This window comes from Lontra canadensis, unplaced genomic scaffold (assembly GCF_010015895.1).
Source record: "Lontra canadensis isolate GAN:19392208 unplaced genomic scaffold, GSC_riverotter_1.0 scaffold37, whole genome shotgun sequence".
Classification (NCBI taxonomy): Eukaryota; Metazoa; Chordata; class Mammalia; order Carnivora; family Mustelidae; genus Lontra; species Lontra canadensis.
Window position 1 is genome coordinate 6,463,532 of NW_022631031.1, and position 21,936 is coordinate 6,485,467.

The 21,936-nt window shown below is 35.0% G+C and overlaps 1 pseudogene; it reads right to left on the reverse strand.

Moving 5' to 3' along the window:
- LOC116874531 overlaps positions 1-12,582 on the reverse strand; it is a 60,937-nt pseudogene extending 48,355 nt beyond the window's left edge.
- Between the last annotated feature and the right edge of the window lie 9,354 nt (positions 12,583-21,936).

Sequence of the window (21,936 nt, forward strand, 5' to 3'; positions counted from 1 at the left end):
AAAGACTACACAATTTTTTTTTTCCACCAGCTGTTTGTGGCTGACTAGGAAGATTACAGTTGGGAAGGAAGCCTTACACTCTAGCCTGCCCCACAACAATACAAGATGATAAAGAAAATCAAGTACTACAACAATCAAACATCTGCATTACTTTAGCTGCTATACAAACAATTGGACAGCAGTCCCTTTGTTTGTGGATAGAGAAAAGACACAAAATCTCACCTCAAATGAGATGAGATTGTGGGTTTATCAAAAGTAGGAGCCCTGCTTAAAAGATTTGTTACGTTATATTCACTTAGTAATACTGAAGAAAGTTGAACTTTTATTTCAACTGAGATTTTCTCTACCTTTTAATAAAACATGAACACTGTGTGCCCTTTTCATTAATTTTTTTCCCAAAAATGTGAGATAATGCAAGAGGATAAAGTGAAATGTAATACTACCCAAAGTTTAATTAAAATGCTTTGAAAGGAGAACTTTATTAATATTTAACTTTCCTCTCCCAGAGAAGATTCCTAGCACATTAAAAACATTTCAACCAAGAGTGAAAGAACTTATTATGCCCAAACTCATGATAATTATATATTTGAAATATGACCTTTGCCATATTATATAGCAGATGATAGTTTGGATCATAGAATTTACACCAAAATTGAAAATATATTTGCAAAGTAATTAGCTGGTTGTCCTCCAAGTTGGGGGTATGGTAGGCCATTGTAAACCTAAAGAGGGATGCAGAAATAGGCATAAGAGAGAGCATATTTCTACTGCAATAGATCAAGTATGTTACAGGTCCTGATTCTCTGCTCCCCACCATATTCATGCTCTTTCCCTTAATGCCCTGCCGGGTCACATACCTCTACCACAATGAATCAAGACTAGCCTGGGACTGGCCTTGTTCAATGTGATGTGTTTAGATGTTATGCTGGCAGATGGGATGTGAAAGGAGATTTGGAAACATATTTGTGCATTTCCGCTTATCCTTTTTTTCCTTTGCAAAAGAAGATGCCCGAGCTAGTCTGTGGGGAATGAAAGATGTGTAGAACAGAGACAAATTGTCCAAGTATTCAGCTGAGGGCATCATATATGAACCTCTAGTTATGTGAATGAGAACAGGCAGGGACATTAGAAATGTCTAGCTGACCCACTTCTGACCAAAGAAGCATGAAGGAGAGTAATCAAGATCATTTGAGCCCAATTCAAATCAGATGAATTCTGTAAACTCATGAGCCAAATACATGTTTATTGTTTTATGTCACTGATGTATTTTGGATCTGTTACTCAACATTATTGTGGCAATAGATAAATAATACATCTGCCTAAATCATTAAAAATAAAATAAAATCCATCTTCAGGTATTTCCAAATAGAACTATGTGTTATTTATTATAGGTGGGGAGGAGATAGCACTAGCAACAGATAACAATGAACTGATCTGATTAAGAGGACTGTCCTCTTGGTCTCTTCCCACCATATCCACTTTTCTTTGAAACCATGGATGTTTTTGCCTTTGGGGGAAAGATAAGTAATAAGGAATAGCTTTATCGGTACCTACACTTATCCTGAAATGATGTATTATTGTACTATTCCTTCAGGTGTGTGTGTATGCATGCGTGTGTGTATGTGAGTGTGCATGTGGTCTGCCACCAGAAACACTCATACGTAATTCAAGTAAACAAATGCAGGAAAACATCAAAGAAAAATTGCACCAGACAAGTTAAATAGGCAAGGAAGACTTCCTTCAACGATATTTAAATACGGGAGAGGTTGAACTCAGATCTGCTGAAACAAAAGATGTAGGAGGGATTTTGTTTTGTTTTATGTAGATTTTATTTATTTATCTGGTAGAGAGAAAGCACAAGTAGGCAGAGCGGTAGGCAGAGGGAAAGGGAGAAGAAGGCTCCCTGCTAAGAAGAGAGCCCAACATGGGGCTCCATCCCAGGACCTGGGGATCACACCTGAGGCAAAGGCAGCTGCTCAACCAACTGAGCCACCCAGGCACCCCAAGATGGGAGAGTTTTTAAAAACTGGAGTGAGCAAATGGACAAATATTCAAGGTTATCAGTGGGGATGTCGATCCTTGTGATTAGGCAAATTGTATTTATTAATTGGCATTGATCTTGATCAAAGTTAGGCTCCTACCTTCTTATAGAGAGTGGAAGACAAGGATGTTATTTTTCTTGATAACAATATTAAAAAGGGATGATTTCCAGGTCCTTGAGAAAGATGTTCTGTGTTGTAAGAGTGACAAGAGGCTGGGTGAAGATTTATATTTCAAAGGGCCTGGAAAATAATTTGCAATTTCAAGTTCTCTAGAGTCAGTGCTCTAAGAATAGGGAGGCTTAGGGCCTATCTTCAGGAAGAAACCCATCCAAAATTTAGTCAGGCTAAGAGAAATGTTAAGGCTGTCTTGCTTGGAAATAATGTTGGAAGGGGAACGGGAAAATCATATTAAGCTACATTCTTCTGTCTTTTTCAATTTGGATATACTTAGTTTCTCTGTTCCTTCATCTCTTTGCAAATTAACTACATTATATTTGGCACAGGATGACTTTTCCTGGTCATTCAACATTTCTTACCAGCAACATCAGCTAGCATGTAACTGGCTTTGATATGTACTGTTGATTCTTGTTTGTGATATATAAAGTCACCACAAACACTGAGTTAGTGAATACTGAGCCATTGTTCCTAGAGAAAATACAAGGATAGATTCCTATGAGCCTCTGGTCACATTTTCACTAACCAATCAATAAATTACCTTTTTTTGTGCATTTCTTCTTAAATATGCCTTAATTATTATATACTAAAGTCAGAGCCAACAGCAATTTTTTCACTATTTATGTTGCAAAAAATAAGTGTCTCACAAAATACAAGTAAGAAAAGAGAACTCAGATGTAATCTGTAATAAAACATGTTAACATTGGAACTACTATTGAATGGTCCAGAAATTTAGATAGAAGATGAGTTTACTTCAGACTGATTTCTATAATAAAATGAATATTTAAAATTTTCCTATAATAAGTCAGTCATATTCCTTTCAGAATAAAAAGACCATCAGTTGTGAGATTTAGTTAGAAGTTACTTTACTATATGTCTGGCAAGAGGTACCAATATGGCATGTGCCTTAGCCTAATTCTGTGTTAAGCAAAAATTCTGTATGTTTATCATAAATAATTCTAAGTTGGTTCTGCTCTGGATTAACATTATAATGAAACTGACCAATAAGAAGAGTAGATTGTCAAAGTTTGGGAGAGACCTTATTCCTCACTGTCTGATTATATATCGGTGCTATTCAAAGTGTAGTCATAGATGTTTGCTATTGCCAAAACTATTGCTGACCTCAAAATGTATGGTAATCAGGGCATGTATTAAATGAAGCACACTTATTCCTGTTCTAAAATATAGGATCACATAACATAACTGAATATGTTTCTCTACCCTCATGATGGATGACTTTGAACAATATTTTCATTTATGACATATTTTTGGTGCGGCAGGGGGCAAAATGGCTACTAATTCTTATAGGATTGTCTACCAGATTGTGTTTTTGATAGCAAAGAGATGATAAAATTCAAAATAAAAACAAAAGCAAAACCCCGAATTTGCTGTTTCTTTGAGGCTTAATACATACGTTCTAAATAAATTTTAAAAATTCAAAGCCAAAAGCAAGAAATGATTCAAAAATAGGTAACCTTAACCCCAGAAGTAGTACTTGCAAGTATACCACACTTTAAAAAAAACTTCCCTCTGAGCTATACATTTGTTTTCTTTCTTTTTTTCTTCTGTAAGTGCTTTTAAAAATATAATTGAGGAAACATTTCCAAAGAATCAAGCATCTAAGAGTAATCATTTAGTTGTGCCCAAGCAGGAACAATCACACATACTTAGTCTAATCTTTCCAAAGGGTCTGTTGGTGGGACAGGCAAATGGACTGATTTGGGCATATATTAATGGTGATTCCTTCAAATGCACACAGTTGAAGAGATTTTTACATTTTCAGATGGTAGGGTCAGAAGCTAGAGATTAAGATGTTATCAGAGATTGTTTCTACTTTGTCCCAGGAATATTTCTAAGTTACTTAGGGAATAAATGAACTGACTGTAAGATAGCTGGGTAGGGTTGACACATCCATTATGATTATTGTTTAAGAAATATTAATATTAATTATATTTTAACTATATCATCTAATCAGGAAGGAATAACCAAACATGCACAGGTAATACACACACACACACATATACATATGGATGCATATGTATACATACATATACATATGGATGCATATGTATATATATGTACATATATATACACACACATATATATGTGTTAGGAAAATATTTTTTAATGATTATTTATTTGAGAGAGAAGGGGGGGGGAAGGGCAGAAGGAGAGGGAGAGAAATCCTCAAGCAGACTCCCCACTGAATGGGGCTCCGTCCTAGGACGCTGAGCTGAAGACCTGAGCTGAAATCAAGAGTCAGCTGCTTTACTGACTGAGCCACCCAGGCACCCCTAGAAACAATTTCTTTATAAACTATATAATACACGTGGAAATAAGACATGTAACTTTGTAAATATCCATGTATGTTGTGGATCAATGAAAATTTCTTGAGATTTGGGAGATATTATTTTATGTGTATTCACTGTTTTTCACCTTAGTCATGGTATAGCTATATGCCATTTTCTGTATTATGATGGAGCAGGGATTACACATCAGGAAGCCAAATATGGCCTGCCACCTTTTTCAGTACAGAAAGCTAAGACTGGTTTTTACATTTTTAGATTTTTAGATATTGATTTATAAAAATTAAGGAAATTTTGTATATGAAAATCATATAAAATAGAATTTTAGTGTCCACTCATAAAGATTCATTGGAATCACATCCACAGTCACTCATCTACATGCAGTGTAAGAGTGCTTTTATGCTAAAGTGACAGAAATGACTTGGGACATGTATTGTATGAATCACAAAGTAGAAAATATTTACTAGCTGGCCCTTTGCAGAAAAATGGGTTGACTCATGTTATACATTATAATGTATGCACATAATAAATAAAAACAAGTTTTTAGTTTACCTCACGTTATTACAAGTGAACGTGCATGCTTTCCTACCTTGATCCTTTCAGAATGCAAACAAGTAATAGGGGGCTGGAAGCAAGCAGATGGGAGAAAGTGGGAGGAAGTCAGTATTGATTCAAATTCCTTTTTCTATTTAAAAAAGCATGAAAGTTTTCTAGAATAATTCATCTAAAAGAAAGGAAGAAAAAAGAGAGAGAAAGAAAGAGAAGGGTAAATGTCATGTGAGAAGAGAATATTTGATTTTTACTGTCTTCAAGTAATACAATTATGTCACTTGATGGCAGAGAATTTTAATGAATTAATTTTAAAAGTAAGTAGTTTCCAAAGTCTTGAAAATGTGTAATGTATTTCACAATATGGATGATTGGTCGATTAACTCGGTAGAGATGAAATTTCATACATGCAGCTTTAAAAATTTCATGTGTACCTATGTAGTTACTTCAAAGATCTTTTCTCCTCCTGTGAAAATCCTTGTGGCAGCATACCTATTTAGTAAGGACAAACTTCTAAGCCTGGGAAAGGAAAATAATGTGAATAATCAATTTGTCAAGAACACGTAAATAAAAATGTTATTTTACTTATCTCATAGACCCAGAGCTTATTTATTAATAATTTCTTTGAGCCAAAAAATGAAAATGTCCAGCTGGAGCTGAAAGTTTTTCTACCTTCAGTATAAAATCTCAACTTTCACAGGTGTTAATGAAAGAGATGTAAGTGTATGAAAAAGAGAATAGACACTGAATTATTTATAAAGGTGAGCAATAAAGAAGTGGAAAGAACTGGGTGCCTCAGAAGATGGTAATGAAATATGGATTTTTTTTATGACTTTTGATCAGCACTTTGATTAATAGGCCACTGTAATCATCAGATTAAACCAGTTCCCTTACCAGAATGCGTATATAAATTTGTAGTCAGAATGACTAATTTGTTTTAGTCCATATGAATAGCTTTTGTTACATTATATTTAAAATTTGCTTTGGAAACAAGCATATATGGCAAATTAAAGCAGATATATAGTATATATCAAAAGGCAGAAGAAAAATATGCATTCCTAAACTTGTCAACCTTTATATTATGTACACTCTCATGAATACTTAAATGAACATTTTCAGCTCGTTCTTACTTAACAAGGTAATGTGACAGAGAAAAAGAAGCCACAGGTTAGGGATCCTCCGGCAACTGTAGATCAGTGCATATGGTACCTCATTACCAGGCTGATTTTAATGGGGTTTTAGAGCTTTAAATTTCACATCACAGTTGGTGCTGATATACATTTTACTGTTATTGCCTTCCCCTTGCCAAATAAAGATAATTGATGATTTTAGTGATTTTGAGATTTCAAAGCCATGTCTATATTTAACTTTGATATCTATTTTTGCATTATCTTCATTTATTTCCGAGTCCAGTTTGTGTGGGTAATTGTTAAACATTTAAATTGAACACCTAGAAATGCACTCTCAAAATCATTTTAATGTTTTCTTCATTTAGTGTCAGATTGGTCTGTCCAACTCAATACCTTTTCTGAAATTAGCTGTATATATAAAATATATATAATTCTATATATAATTCTTTCAGTAACCAAATATATTATGAAAATTCTAAATTTTTATTACAATCATTTTTGGAGACTTGGTGTTAGGTCCAATGAAATAATTTAAGGAATAAAAATACTAAAGGTAGGGGCACCTGGGTGGCTCAGTGGGTTAAAGCCTCTGCCTTTGGCTCAGGTCATGATCCCAGGGTTCTGGGATCGAGCCCCACATCGGGCTTTCTGCTCAGCAGGGAGCCTGCTTCCTCCTCTCTCTCTCTCTGCCTACCTCTCTGCCTACTTGTAATCTCTGTCTGTCAAATAAATAAATAAATCTTTAAAAAAAATACTAAAGGAACAACTTTCAAATCATGATAATTTCTATCTTTCTGGAACTCCTAAGAAGTGCACATTTAATATTATTTACTTAATACAAAATTACATACTATTATAAATGTGTTCCAAATTACTTGTGTGTGTATCCACATTGCTTCCATAATAACACTGATTTACTTAAGGACCAGGAGTATATATCATACCACTTTTATATTTCTTACAGCAAATGACACAATACCGGCATATAACATTTTCTCAGGGAATTTCTACTAGAAAAGGAAAGGGTCAAAGGAAAGCATAAAGGAAGGCATAAAGCTCCACTCTGACCTCTTTGAAATAGCGAAATCACTGGAATTTAAGCGGCGCACATTCCACCTGAACTCCAGGATTAGCTTCTCACCATGAGAAATGAAGGGAGAGGAAAAGGTTGGCTGCCCTTGTATGAGTAAGGCTAGGTATGGGGGGGGGGGGGAATAATCCCCTTGGATAATTTTCTCCACTCAGCTTTGAAATAAATATAAAATGAAGTCAGGCAATTAATGTGTTGCTCTGGACTGCAGATCGTGTGTTTCTGGGGAAAGAGGGAATGCCACAAAGGAAGCATGTTGACTTGAGATGAAATGGGGGCTACGGTTGTAAACCATGAACCTGTGTCTTTCCTACTGTCACCTCATTTTTAACAGCATGTTTAAGGGATTAGGAATCAGTGTGAGGAAATAAGCTCCCTACAGAGTTGTGTTTATTTGTAAGGAATTTAACACAATTGAGTTACAAAATCAATGTATAATTAGAGTAAAATTAAAACATTATATGAAATGAATAATTAGACCTTCTGGAGCTGATAAAAAATTGTGTATTACTTAAAACATTTCAACATTAGTACCTCCTAAATGCTTACCTTATGCAGGACACAATCATAGGTATTTGACTTGGAAGTGATATAAACATATATTTGTATAGAAGGTTGCATAAGAGATGTCTACCCTGAAGTCATTCTCACTTCTTCCTTCTTAACAGAAGCTTGCCTTATAAAGATATCCCCTACTCCTTCCTTCCATCCCAATGCCCCTTCTTGACCACCAGCCCTACCCAGCCTTAGAGAAAGCTAACATTCCTCTGGACCCAGGGGTTCAGTAATGAGTATGTGAACTGGTTCAGGCCTCTGACATAAGAGCATGACACACGAAAACCATGATGTGGGGTCTCTGGGAAATTTTTCCACATCCTGAAAGGAAAGACATAGAAAACAACAGTATTTATTTTTCCTTTGGGTTTTGCTGAATTATGTGTGAATGTGATGTTTGCATAGCAGTGAACTTCTTCCCATTGATGCGAGAATGAAGCCTTATGGTGAGTGATGGAGCAGAGGGATTGCAAAAGTGACTTCACCAAGTCACTGCATCAGCTGATCTTTAGAACAATGCTCACCCACCGCATACACATTTTTCTAGATTTCCCTCAATGTACAAAATACATTTCCTCTTAATTAAGCCAGTCTAAATGAAGTTGTTCCATTATTTGCAGCTGAAATACATCCTAACGGATGCTCCAGGAGAATTTGTTAGAGATACTCATAAAATAGTAGTAATAACTGTCATTGAGAGCTCACCATTTGCTAGGAACTTCTACATATCCTAAGTGTGTTATATCCATAAGCTCAGCAACACACAAAGGTGAAGAGGGGTATTATTTTTATTAGCCACCTTTTGTAAATAGAGAACTTGGGACTTATACTGGAAGGTAAGGACAGAATCAGGATTTGAATTCAGTCAGTTTGGCTTCAGGGCTTGAATGATGCTGGTGCTCCAGAAGGGTATATATTCTAAGAACAGACCCAAAGGCTCACTGAGGTCTATAAATTGTTGCAGATATGGAATCTGCAAGTCTAAAACAAGAAAGAATTTGTCGAGTAGGTAGAATTTGAGTTGCAGCCACAAAGAGAAGGGGAGTGAAAACAACCAACATATAGTAAGAAAGGTATTTCAGGGCCAGGTGAAAGGGTAAACAACAAAGGTGGAAGTGAACTTGTCACTCTTTTTTGGAGGAGCAATGGGTTGTGGTGGCCAGATTCATGAGAGGATTAGAGATAAAAAAAGACTGGGAGGAAAGGTACATAACATGGTAGAGAGATTAATGATTTCCCTCCCTGCAAAATATGCACATCATGATCCCTGAAACCAGTAAATATGTTATATTACACTCAGAAGGGACTTTGCAGATGTAAGGGTAGAGACCTTGAAATGGGGTTTATCCTGGGTTACCAGGGTGGGCTCCAACTTGTCACATGAGCCCTCAAAATCAGAGGACTTCCTCCTGCCAGAAGAGTAGAGAGATGAACCAGAAAAGGAGGTCAATGAGTTGAAGTGTAGAAAGACCCAACCCACCAATACTTGCTTTGAGGATGAAGAAGGGAGCCATGAGCAAAGGAATACAGATGACCTGAGTAAACTAAGAACAACTCCCTACCTGACAGCCAACAAGGAAACAGGCACCTGAACTCCTGGAATGAAATTCTGCCAACAACCTGAATGAGTTTGGGAAGGGATTCATCTCCAGAGCCTCCAGAAAGGAACAGACACCTGCCCACACCTTGAATTTGGCCTTTTACAACCCACAGTAAAGAACTAGCTAAGCTATATACTATTCCAGTACTTTGATCTATACAACTAGAAGGTAATAAATATGTGTTGTGTTGTTTTTAACCACTTAATTTGTTGTAATTTTTTATAGGCAGCAACTGAAAATAGAGGTAGTAAGCAGGGACAGGAGAGGTACTAAGTAGAGACATAGTAGGACAGAGCAAATGTAAGAGAAACATCAATGAGTGTCTCCTATAGGGTGTTCTATAGGAAACTGGTTCTTTAAGTAAAACACAAAATTAAAAAAAGTTAAAGTATTTAACTTCTTAAATTTTTAATGTGGTCATGAAATGTTAAGGTGAAGGTCCAAAACAAAAAGTATGTGGTGCTTTCAAGACTCAACTTAGGTTTAAGTTACCTCAGATTTATTTTAAGTGTCTGATATAATCCATCCCACCGTAAATACATTCAATTAAACATTCACTTAAAAAATAAACTATATTTCACTTGTAAATTCATTTATATGATTTTAAATTTGTTTTTCAAGTTATCTGATTATTTTCCTAGATCTGCATTTTTCTTTTTTCTCATATTTTCATTTTTTCTCTTCCTTATCTTTTAATTTATTCCTTACTTCATATAACATTTTTGCTATTAACGTTTTTTGTTATTAACATTTTTAAAAGAAGATAGAAAGTTTCTTACAATTTAGAAACATTTAAAATACTGCAGTTATCACAGGGCAATATTCTACAATTTCTAGGTAGTTACATATTGAGTATTTCAGGCTTACAAAATTGTGTGGCTATAACACAGCACAAGGATGTAAGATTTAATATGATTGCTCAAGAGTTTCTGATGAAAAATAATTAGAGCTTCAGTTGTACTGAAATGAGTGAATATTCCTTCTAGCTGAGCTTTCAGCACGTTGAAATACATGAATGCTGGAGGAAAATTTTAAGTGAATCATTAGATAAGACTAAAGAGTCTCAACAGAGAATCATCCAAATAATGAATAAAATGATGTCATGCATGAATGGGCAGAGGAAGCAATAAAAATTTATTAGGGTAACATACCAAAGATCAATAGTAATATAATTTTTATCTGTCAATGTGAGAGATAATTTCGAGTATTAAATGACTTAATAAGACAGTTGGTTACCAATCATACATTTTTATGCATATAAGCTAAATAATCCTGAATTACATGTTTTTTAAGCTTCTAATTAAAATGCTGGGGAAAAAAATGAGACTTTAACATAATTCCCATGAACTGTATATGCTAAAAAATGCAATCTGTTCTAACTCAAGCTTTTCTCTTATTTTACATCCTTTATGTTTTTTTCACATTGATATTATCAACTAATTCATTTGTTGGAAATTAAGAACCATTTTTCTCTGTATCTTCTTTCTCCTTTTTTTTGGTTTATTAATTTTCTCATAAGCTCCTTTATGCATAATTAATATAAAATTTTTGCTACTGATACAAATAAGAAATATTAGGCAATGAAATAGAGCACTGATGATGAATATAATCTAGGCCATAAAACACATACAGTAAGCCTTAATTTTGCACTTACCTTTTCAAAATGGTTGCTTCTGAGTATTGTCAATATTTCTATAATGTGTGGAACTATAGATAAAACCTTTAAAAGTATGGCAACTCTTAAACACAAAACACAAGTTGTATAATTGATAAAGAGGTAGAATTATTTTGTTTTACATCATAGATACACAATTTAGCTCAGATTGAAGTTGATAATTTATGTGAACTTATGTAACATATCAATTCTGACTTAATTTTTATGCAGTTTCTTGCCAAAAATAATGCGAAGATTGCAAACTCATTAGTGCACTAGACAAGGATTGATAGGTACTGATACACTTTGCAGAAACCACAGAGGGCTTCACAGCATTAATAATCAGGTCTTACCTCACAAGAGCTTTTATTGATGCACTTTTATTTAACATGGTTTGGTTATAATAGGTTCCAGAATTCATTTGTGAAATTTAAATATAGGTATTTGTAAACAGATGTGATATTATAATTTTTCATTAGTCCATATTTAAATTTTTCCAGTAACTATGATTCCCTCCCTACTCTAACTTTATTTTCTTCTTCAATAAAATGTGGCATCATTTATAATTATATCTGTCATCATCCTGTCTCTCTTCATTTTCTTCCTTTCACCACCCTGCTCCCTGTATATGTATGTAAGCAACCCTTCCCCTACGGGCTGTGAAGAAGCATTGGTTTGCAGCAGGGTCTCAACTTGAAGTAGAAGTAGTACTTCCTACCAGCACCTCCTCTACCCTGAGGAAGATCAAGGCTCCAATTTTATGGGATCTGGTGGACAATGAGACACAGAGAGGTTAGAGCATATGCAAAAATTCTGCAACTTGCTTACATACAATGGACTAGGTATCAGTAGACATTTACAATAAGTTTGGCACAATAGAGGCTTGATGTGGAGAGGTCCTTTAATACCAAATTAGATGCAAAATGATTCACTTACTATTTTTTCCTCTGGTTATTCTGAGGTATAAGGTAGTGAAAGGTGGAAGTGTTCATGTGATGAACAGGGGTGATGAATCATTGAAAATAAATGGCCCAGAAACAGATGTCAGCATTTGGAGAAGTAAGTAGTTAGACTGATTGAGCAACAACCACTCTGGGATGATTCAGAGACCAAAGCCAGCCTTGAAATTTAATAAGACAAACTCATTGTATAAAAGTAAAGTAGAATGGATAGAAAAAATAATCTCAAAATTTCTACTTAGAATTTTAATTATCATCATGGTTATTATATCATTTCTATGGGTCATATTTTAAATATTCATCCATTTAAAAAACAGCTTTTCTATTCAGGAAAAGCAAGATGGTCTCTATTAAACTGGATCATTGGTTTTCTCTGCAGTCTCTAAAATGATGTATAATTATAATGTTTTACAGTTTTTAACTTAAAATTTGTGAGCTGTGGTGACATACTTGCGCTTCCGTCAGAATCCTGGATGGGATGGGTTGCTGGGCAGCTTTTCTCCGTTTGATCTCTAGACCCATTGTCTGTCTTTTTCTATGGTGAGCTGTGTCCTGGCTGCTTACCTTCTTGGACTGCAATATCTGAAGATCTTTTGCCTTATTTCTAGCAAGTCTCAGAAAGTAGGAGACAAAGGAAGAGATTACAGGACAGAAAGAGAAAGGGACCAAGGTAATTCTTCTCCACTTTCTTTCAGCATGGTCTGACAGTAGCTGAACACATCTATGATCACAGCTCCAGCTGAAATGCTCCTTCTGCTTTATCTTAATTATCCCTGAGTTCTGATGACACTCTTTTTCCTCTTTCTTCCCTTTGCTCCTGTAGCCCAAAAAATGATGAAGGCTTACCAATCAACAATATTTGTACTTCAGAGACAAACATTTGTTGAGTCTCCTAACTTTAATTTCATCTCTCTAGTTTCTTTGTATTCCTATCAGAATGTGCCCCCATTTCTCTCTAGCAATATGACTGATACAGGTGAGGCCATTACTGGCTGATAGGAATGTATTACGTGTGGGAAAAGAAGTCATAAAATATTACAGCTCTAAGGTAACTGATGAAGGCTTTATGACTGATGTGGGATTACACATACCTATATTTTTAAGGTTAACCGTTTTACTAACTAAGATAGGAAACTGGTTTCAAAGGAACCAAGAAAAGAAAAGCAGAACAGGAACAAAGGGAGGAAGCTAGAAAAAGTAGAATAGCCAAAACAATTTCGAATGAGAAGAATAAAATTGGCTGAGTCACATCATCTGATTTCAAAAATTGCTGTAAAGCTACAGTAATCAAAACTGTGTGGTATTGCTGAAAAGATTGAAACATTGATCAATGAAACAGAAAGAGAATTCAGAAATAGGCCCACATATCTATGGCCAATTGATTTTTTTTTAAGATTTTATTTATTTATTTGACAGAGAGAGATCACAAGTAGATGCAGAGGCAGGCAGAGAGAGAGAGAGAGAGAGGGAAGCAGGCTCCCTGCTGAGCAGAGAGCCCGATGCGGGACTCGATCCCAGGACCCTGAGATCATGACCTGAGCTGAAGGCAGCAGCTTAACCCAGTTAGCCACCCAGGCGCCCTGATTTTTTTTTTATTTAACTCTGATGACAATACTATGGAGAAAGCACAGTGTTGTCAACAAGTGGTATTAAACTAATTAGATATCCATTTGTAAAATAATAAAACTCTACCCATACTTTACACCATATGAAATAATTAACAAGAATTAATCACAGACTGAAATATAAACCACCAAACCATAAAACTTTAAGGGAAAAAACAATAAATTTATAATCTTGGTTTTAGGAAAGATTGCTTAGATAACAATGCCAAAAGCACAATTTGTTTAAAAAAATTGACTTCATAAAAATTAATAATTTTTGTTTTACAAAACACTCTATTAAGAAAGATAAAACCATCTGGCTGGGAGAAAATATTTGCAACATAAATCTGATAAGAATATAAAAAGAACTCTCAAAACTAAATAAGACAACAAACCAGTTTAACAACTTGGCAAAAGATATGAACAGACACTTCACAAAAGAAAATACAGAGATGGCAAATATACAAGGAAAGTACACTGTACATCATTAATCACTATGGAAATGCAAATTCATCACAAATCAGATGCACTATACCCTTTGTAAAATGGCTAAAATCAAAGAAACTGCCACTAACAAGTGCTGAAAGGATGTGGAGCAACTGAAACTTTCATACATTGCTAGTGGGAGTCCAAAATAGAACAACTATTTTAAAGATTTTATTTATTTATTTGACAGAGAGAGATCACAAGTAGGCAGAGGCAGAGAGAGAGAGGAGGAAGCAGGCTCCCCGCCGAGCAGAGAGCCCGATGTGGGGCTCGATCCCAGGACCCTGGGATCACGACCTGAGCGGAAGGCAGAGGCTTTAACCCACTGATCCACCCAGGCGCCCCGAACAACTATTTTACAAAATAGTTGGCCATTTCTTGGGAAGCTAAATATACACTCGCCATGTGACTCAGTAATCCCACTCTTAGGTATTTATCTTAGAGAAATAAACACTCATGTTCATATGGAGACTTATATATGGATACTTATAGTCCCTTTACTCGTAATAGCCCCAAACTGGAAACCAGTCAATTGTCCTTTGATTATGACTGGATAGAAAGCTGTGATACATCTGTGCAGTAGAATACTACTCCATAGTAAAAAAAGAATCCATGTACTGATATAAGCAAAATATAAATAAATAAATAACAATTTAAAATGCTAAGTGGAAAAAAAAACTACAGTATTTTACAGTATATAATATCCTTAGAAATACAAACTATAGGGACAAAAAACAGATTGTTGGTTTCCAGGGGCTGGTGTATGAGGAGGGATATGGTTAAAAGGATTTTGAGATAAATTTTTATAGTAATAATACAGTTCTATGGTTTGATTGTCATGTTGATTACACAACTAGATGCACTTGCCAAGAGTCCTAGAAATCTACACTAAAAGAGAGTGTATTTTATTGTAGTGAATTCTAGTCTTTCCAATAAATGGTGTTGGGAAAACTGGACAACCACGTGCAAAACTGTTGTCTATTCTTGATGCTCCATTTCTCCAACTCCCATTCTTTTTGCAACTCATTCCAAGCAGGTTTCTTCCCTCCACTCCATGGTAGCCTCCTTTCCCAGGGTCACCCACAACTTCCATCCTACATTAGAAAAGTAAACATGGATGTTTTTGCAGATAGAGAGAAAATCAGTGTGGTAAGGGCCAAGTATTTATATTCAAAGAGGTATTTCTGATATGGTCTGACCAGAGTATAATAAAACACATATTAAATGGTTCATTTGTGGAAGACCTACTTATTAATGAAGGATAATATCGTCCTAGCTTTCTGGACAACCAACTCAAATATGTCTATTGATATTGATCCTCTAATCAACTCAAATGCCATTACATAACTTGTTCTTCAACACCATGAATCTCTTTTTTTAAAAACTCAATTGCATGCCTTAATATTACTTTTTGGATCTTCTTGGTATTAGACTGTTATCTCCAATGGCAAATATATTTATAATTATAAATCTGCTATTAAATATATTATTTATTCTCTCCCATTTTCGGTAATCTTCATATCAGGCAAACAAAGTTTAGAACCTTCATCTTAGACCATATTCATATTTCCCCATATTCCCCATTTCCCTTAAAGATTTATTTTGGTAGTTGGTTTGTTTGACTCTAGACCTAAATCTATACATTTCATGTAGTTTTTTTTTTTTTTTTGTAAGATTTTATTTTTATTTATTTGACAGAGAGATCACAAGTAGGGAGAGAAGCAGGCAGAGAGAGAGGGGGAAGCAGGCTCCCTGCTGAGCAGAGAGCCAGATGTGGGGCTCGATCCCAGAAACCTGAGATTATGACCTGAGCTGAAGGCAGTGGCTTAACCCACTGAGCCACCCAGGAGCCCCTCATGTAGTTTTTATGTGCATATGTGCATAAATAACTCTTCTTCTTTCTATAACAATATTTCAGCACTAGCCCTTTTTACGTTTTGACCCATCAAGCTTTTGGTGAAGCCAGGTTATTTAGACTATAGGATTTTCAACGTACTGGATTTGGTTGAGTGTTCTTTGTAGTATCATTTAGCTTGTTCCTTTATCACAGCTGCTAGGTCCTATAAACAGAGTGAGACCTAGAGGCTTGGTTATATTCCGGTTGGCTCTTTTAGACTTTCTTCAGAGAATTGAATTTCAAACTTCTGCCAAGGTGGGCTAGTACCATCAACCACCTGCTTGGTGTGATGAGAAGTGGCCTACATGCTTCTTTAAGCAGACTTCTGCCAGCCCTCCTAATTGTATTGCAGCTTTCATTCCTATTTTCAGGAGCCCTGCTGCAACCTACTTCTAGGTCTATTACAAGTTCTGCAGAATAAATGTATCCTCTGCTTTCTCTACATTACCAGCTTTACATACAAGTTCCCCCCCCCAAAACCGCCCAAATTAGTTTCTACTTATTCTGTCTTTTGAGTCTAAACTTTTGTACTATTATCTTTTTTATGCTTATATTCGCCCTGATGGTTTAATGTCTTCAGAAAATGCCTTCAAAGCTTGATTTTGGAAGAGAACATACTTACATGTGTGCTTTTGATCCATCAGACTTAACTGTTTTTAGAGTAGGTATTTTTGTCTTTATTGACAGAAAAATACAAAAATATTTTTGTTGCTCTCAGAGACAGTGATATAATCTGTTAAAGTTTAAAGGGAAAACACTGCATGAGATAAGTGTGCTTCCAGGAAAAGAAGGGCAGTTAGTTTGCCAAGAAGACTCACGTGTGGTCAACTTACACTGTGGGTGGGGAATTCACTTGATCTGGCCCTCCCATCTTCAGATTCACAATATTTATCTTCTTATCACAGTGCATGTGGAGCTACCTCTTACTTATTTATTCATATATTCAATGAATAACTTTTAGTCCTTACCATGCATCGGAGTGTGGACTCAACTTCTACATCATAAAGGATAATATGTAAAACCAGATTGCCAATTGCTCAGTTCCAAAAAGAAATAGAGCTATCGTATGAACATGCATATTTATAGGAACAAGGCCAGAACAATAACCCTCTAAGCAGATTTACATTGGAAGCCAAATTATACATAGAAGTTTGCTGAAGCAGGACAGGAAAGTTGTGTGATCCAGATATTTACTGGCATCTGAGTAGGAGAGGACTAGATTTGCCAGAGGACCTGGTGTGATGGAGTTGCTGGCAGGGAAGCTGTCTCCTTTGGATAGGGCTTCCCTGGGCCCTGCCAAAACATGCACTCCAGCGCTTATTTTGTATGTACTTCTACTGCTAACACATCCCTTTGAAGGAAACATTTTTCATTTCAGATGGACCCTGGAACTTAAAAAAAATATTTTAATGTCACTTTGCTTTTTTCTCCAATGATATGGTATAGCATTTTTTATACTTAGAATCTTAGATGCCAATTTTATATCCAACTTTTAGCAGAATCTCTATTATGCCCTTCATACTTACCAGTATTTATTGTGAATTATTAAATAATTCTATACATTATGATATGTTTTTATTTATCTGTAAAACAACTTAAAGGTTTTATTTGGCTAAAAGGCCATGGCTCAGTTGGTTAACGGTCCAACTCTTGACTTCAGCTCAGGTCATGGTGTCAGGGTCCTGAGATCAAGCCCCACTTTGGGCTCTGACCTCAGTGGGGAGTTGGCTTCAGATTCTTTCCCTCTTTCTCTCCCTTCTCCCTCTGTTCCTCCTTCCCTCTACATCATTCTCTCTCCCCCCAAATAAATAAATCATTAAAAAACAATTTAAATTTTACCTCTCAAACAAAAGTAAACAAGAAATTATTTTAAAATATTTTGCATAATTAATCATGCTTACAGCAATGATAAAAATAAACACAAACATTAAATCTGTGATTTAAATTTACTTTTCATTTTTAAAAATGGAAAATGTGAGGTAGATCTATATAAAATATGTTATGATTTACTGTAATACATTTGAGACATCAAATTAATGAAATTTTAATCAATATCATAGTTTTCATAAAACAATCTCAAGAAATGGGAAAAGAAGTATTATCAAGGGAAATCTTTATATTAATTAACTTTTGTTTTTAAAAATGTAAGAAAAAATAACTGAATGATTCATGGAATAGAGCTTGAAGGATGAGAGTGAAACTTTGTCCTTGAGGCAAAATTCCTTAAAAATGTTACTTGCTCAAATTAGGAAAAAAGAAACCTGATGATTTTATATTTCTGCTCCTTACAAAATTTTTGTTAATACTTGTTATCATGTGAAAACAAAACACATATAGAACACTTAATTTACAATTTGTAATATTAGCTTTAGTGGCCAACTTTATCTTGGCTTCCATAATGAAATTTATGTAGATTCCACAAACAGGCACAGCTTCCTGGTCTCCCATTTGGTCCGGCTACATCAAGCTCTTTTTAGCTTAGGAATCAAGAGTCAAAGAAACCAAGAGTTTTCTGCTGCTGTTTCAGTTTTGAATCACCAAGTTAAGAGTCTAGCATTGGAAAAAGAACAACTAGTTAATCTTTGCTATAAGCAGAAGTGTCTTCTGGGGACAAAAATTGAGGCATAAAATTAAATCTATGTTATTTGAACATTTAAAAGATAGAGGGTTCTAGTAAGTGTGAAATGCCTCCTGTAAATTACACCTGAAACAAAGGGCCAAAGTTGCTTTAAGTATCAGAGAAGGATGAAACAGTTGCCAAGAATGGGAGGTGAGATGGTATATCTAAGTATACCATCAAAGAGCATGCAGGTTAAAGAATAGACTTTATCTAATTACAAGAGAAAATATTTAGGATCCATAGGAGATCATTAGAAAATCATATAAAAATACCCCTCAATTGGTATAGTTTGGAACACAGTACCCAAAATTTCTAAAGGACATGTAATCAATAAATGAATCCAAGATATGTAGTCACATGAGCTTTGACAGAACAATTAATTTAGCCTTTTTACGTTTGGTAAGGGAGAATAATCACAGAGAGGAATGAATTAACTGAAATTCACACAAAGATTGTGAACTTCTGTATGAATAAGGGCTTCACAAGAGAAATTAATTTTATTGAAAAATTATTATATATTATTTTAGAGATATCACTGTTCAAATGGATCATGTAGTCATCTCCAACAGAGCATATATTTAATGATTTTTTAAAAAATTAAGTCTCTAGCAAATTTTGATAATATATTTTTATTCTGGACAAAATATATTTTGTCCACATGTGTGAGGTTTATCAGACTGTTCAGAATAAATGAGAAGGCCTAGGTGCTACTTAGTGAGGAGAACGATTACATTTTCTAGAACAAGCTTTCTTTTTTATATTATTTTGAATAACTAAGATGTCTGTGTTTCAGAGTTTAAATGAAAGCAGTGAACTTTAAAGACAGAAGACTATAATTGTATGCAATACATTGGGTTTAATGTCTTTCAGAATAAAAGAAAAAAACAATGAGAAATGTTTTTCTAGATTTAGGATTTGGGAATATGTGTTGACTTTTAAAAAATATTTCATGATTTGCTTTTCTTGCATTGGTTTTAGCCTTGGCCATCTATATTGTCTCATCTGATTTATTTTTGCTCAGTAATTAATCAATATAGCAAAACATGTGAAATGCCTGTTTGGATTTGGAAGGGATAGAAAGAATTTGTAAGGGGTATGATGATGAACACAAAGTCTCTATTGTGAAGAGGTTCCTCAGAGTAGTTTGCATTAGAGGTAAGTATCCAAGGGTGTGTGTGTGTGTGTGATGTTAGTTTGGGAGATAGGGCATGGGGAAAGGTATTATACCCATGACTCTGACTTCAATAAAAGGAATTATTTTTAAAAGAACTAGCCAAGCCCAAGCACAGTTGTATCGCATAAAATGTCCTTTTAGTCAATATTTGAACCATAAAAATTTATTCCATATTTACTCTGTAGGTAGAGATGAATCAAGGAGAAGAGACCATCTTTTATTTTAAGAACAAATTTGATGGTTTCAGTAGTTTTAGACAAAGGCTTGATAACATTTCTTAATGTTTTTCTTTCTGTGATATTTCCCAATAGAGTAGATGATTGTCCACATTCGCAATCCTTTGGTCCGGGGGAAATGAGTTTTCAATGACTGTTGCAAAATGAATTGCCTTTTGTTTCTGTCTTTGTTTTCTCATCCAGAATGAGTTTCTATTGAATTTTTGGTACATTATTAAAGATCCTGATAGGAAATGGTGGAGAGCCTTCACTTCAGGAAAGAACCAAAGGGTTGCTGAATCTTTTTGCACAGTTCCAGGGAGATGCTTACAGTATTTCATTGACTTCTTGTTCCTGAAAGAAAATAAAATGAAAATAGGATAGAAATCAGAAAAGAGCAATACAAGAGAGGTAGCTGGAGGGATTGACTTAAAAAGAAAAATTAAAATAATTGAATATGCATATTTTGATGGAACAACTCAGAAGGCTGTGGCAGCTGACTACTAATGTCTGTACTTAAGACCATTCTTAATGGCAGCTTATAGGTGTTATGAAGTGGAATAGGCATGGACTTATCCAAAAGCAAATATAAGTTCAAGATTAGTGAATTTTTTTAAGAGAAGTGTACCAGTTTGAGGAAGAGAAAAACATTCCTTGGGGAACATCTCAGGTTGTTCCAAAAGAAGGAGGAATGGAACAGAATAAGCTGTTAGCTGTTTTCAGTGGAAGCAGAAGACATGCATTAGTCCACAGAGAATTCATTTCTTCTTTGGTTTGATTATTAGTAAATTTGAATAGGCATCATTTGAGGACAACTTTTGAATGCCAAAAAGATAATGGTAATATGTAAATATTTGGAGAGTGTCAGAGTCTTAAAACATTCTTGAATGATCTGTGGTAAGTAAAATCCTTATAGAAAGCGGAACCTAATTATAATTCAATACAATCAAAGCTCGATCACGTATTGTAATGCAGTTGAATATAGAAAGTGTTATGTCAATCACAAATGCTTTTCAAACCTCATTTTAACATCTCTACTCAAGCTCCATCACACTGTTTCTGTGCTGTTAAAAGGAGCCAATTAACTGATGGATATTTTATCTCTTTTTATTTCTCTGCTCACCCACTGGGGTAGTTTTGGATGAGCGGTGAAATTGTCAAAGTGGAAGAGATCCTGAGGAAGGAAAAAAAGAAACAACAGGTCAAATGCTCCACAAAGCAGACAATTAGACTTAATAACTCGGAGGTGGCCCTGGTTCATTACTACTCATAAGGGACACTTCCTAAGAAGAGAGAAGCTAGTGATACTTTTAAAAGGGGGGGGGGAAGTATACTGCTCTTTGTAAGTCAAACTGTGTTAATTTTTCACTTTATTATAGGAATTGTCATGTGTGAACATCTAGGAAAAAAATTATTCCAAAGAACAAGTTAGGCTACCAAATTTACATCTTGATGAATTTTTATTTACCAGTAAATAGTAATATGAACTTATAATTTTAATGCAAAATGTAAGTTGAACATATAATTCTTCTAAAAGTCTTCAGTTATTTTTGGATATAGTTATTTTGGCTGTAAAGGCAGAAAAATCATCTCTTTCCAGGAGAAATTTTAATGTCTTCTCATGTTGCTTCTGAATGGTGACTCCAAGTACAATCATGGACTCATCAAAACCCAGAGTGAGAAATGGAGAGATGCGGGCATGTTCCTTTGCTGGAATGGTGGCTTGGCCTGAGCAACTGCAGACAATGAGCCAGATAGCTACTGAAAGATTTTCATCATGAGGGTCATGTCTCCTTCGATGACCTCCTCTGATGTTACAAACTAGCACTATTCTTGTCCTACTTTTTGTGGCTCCTAATTATAATCTATGTAATATTTAT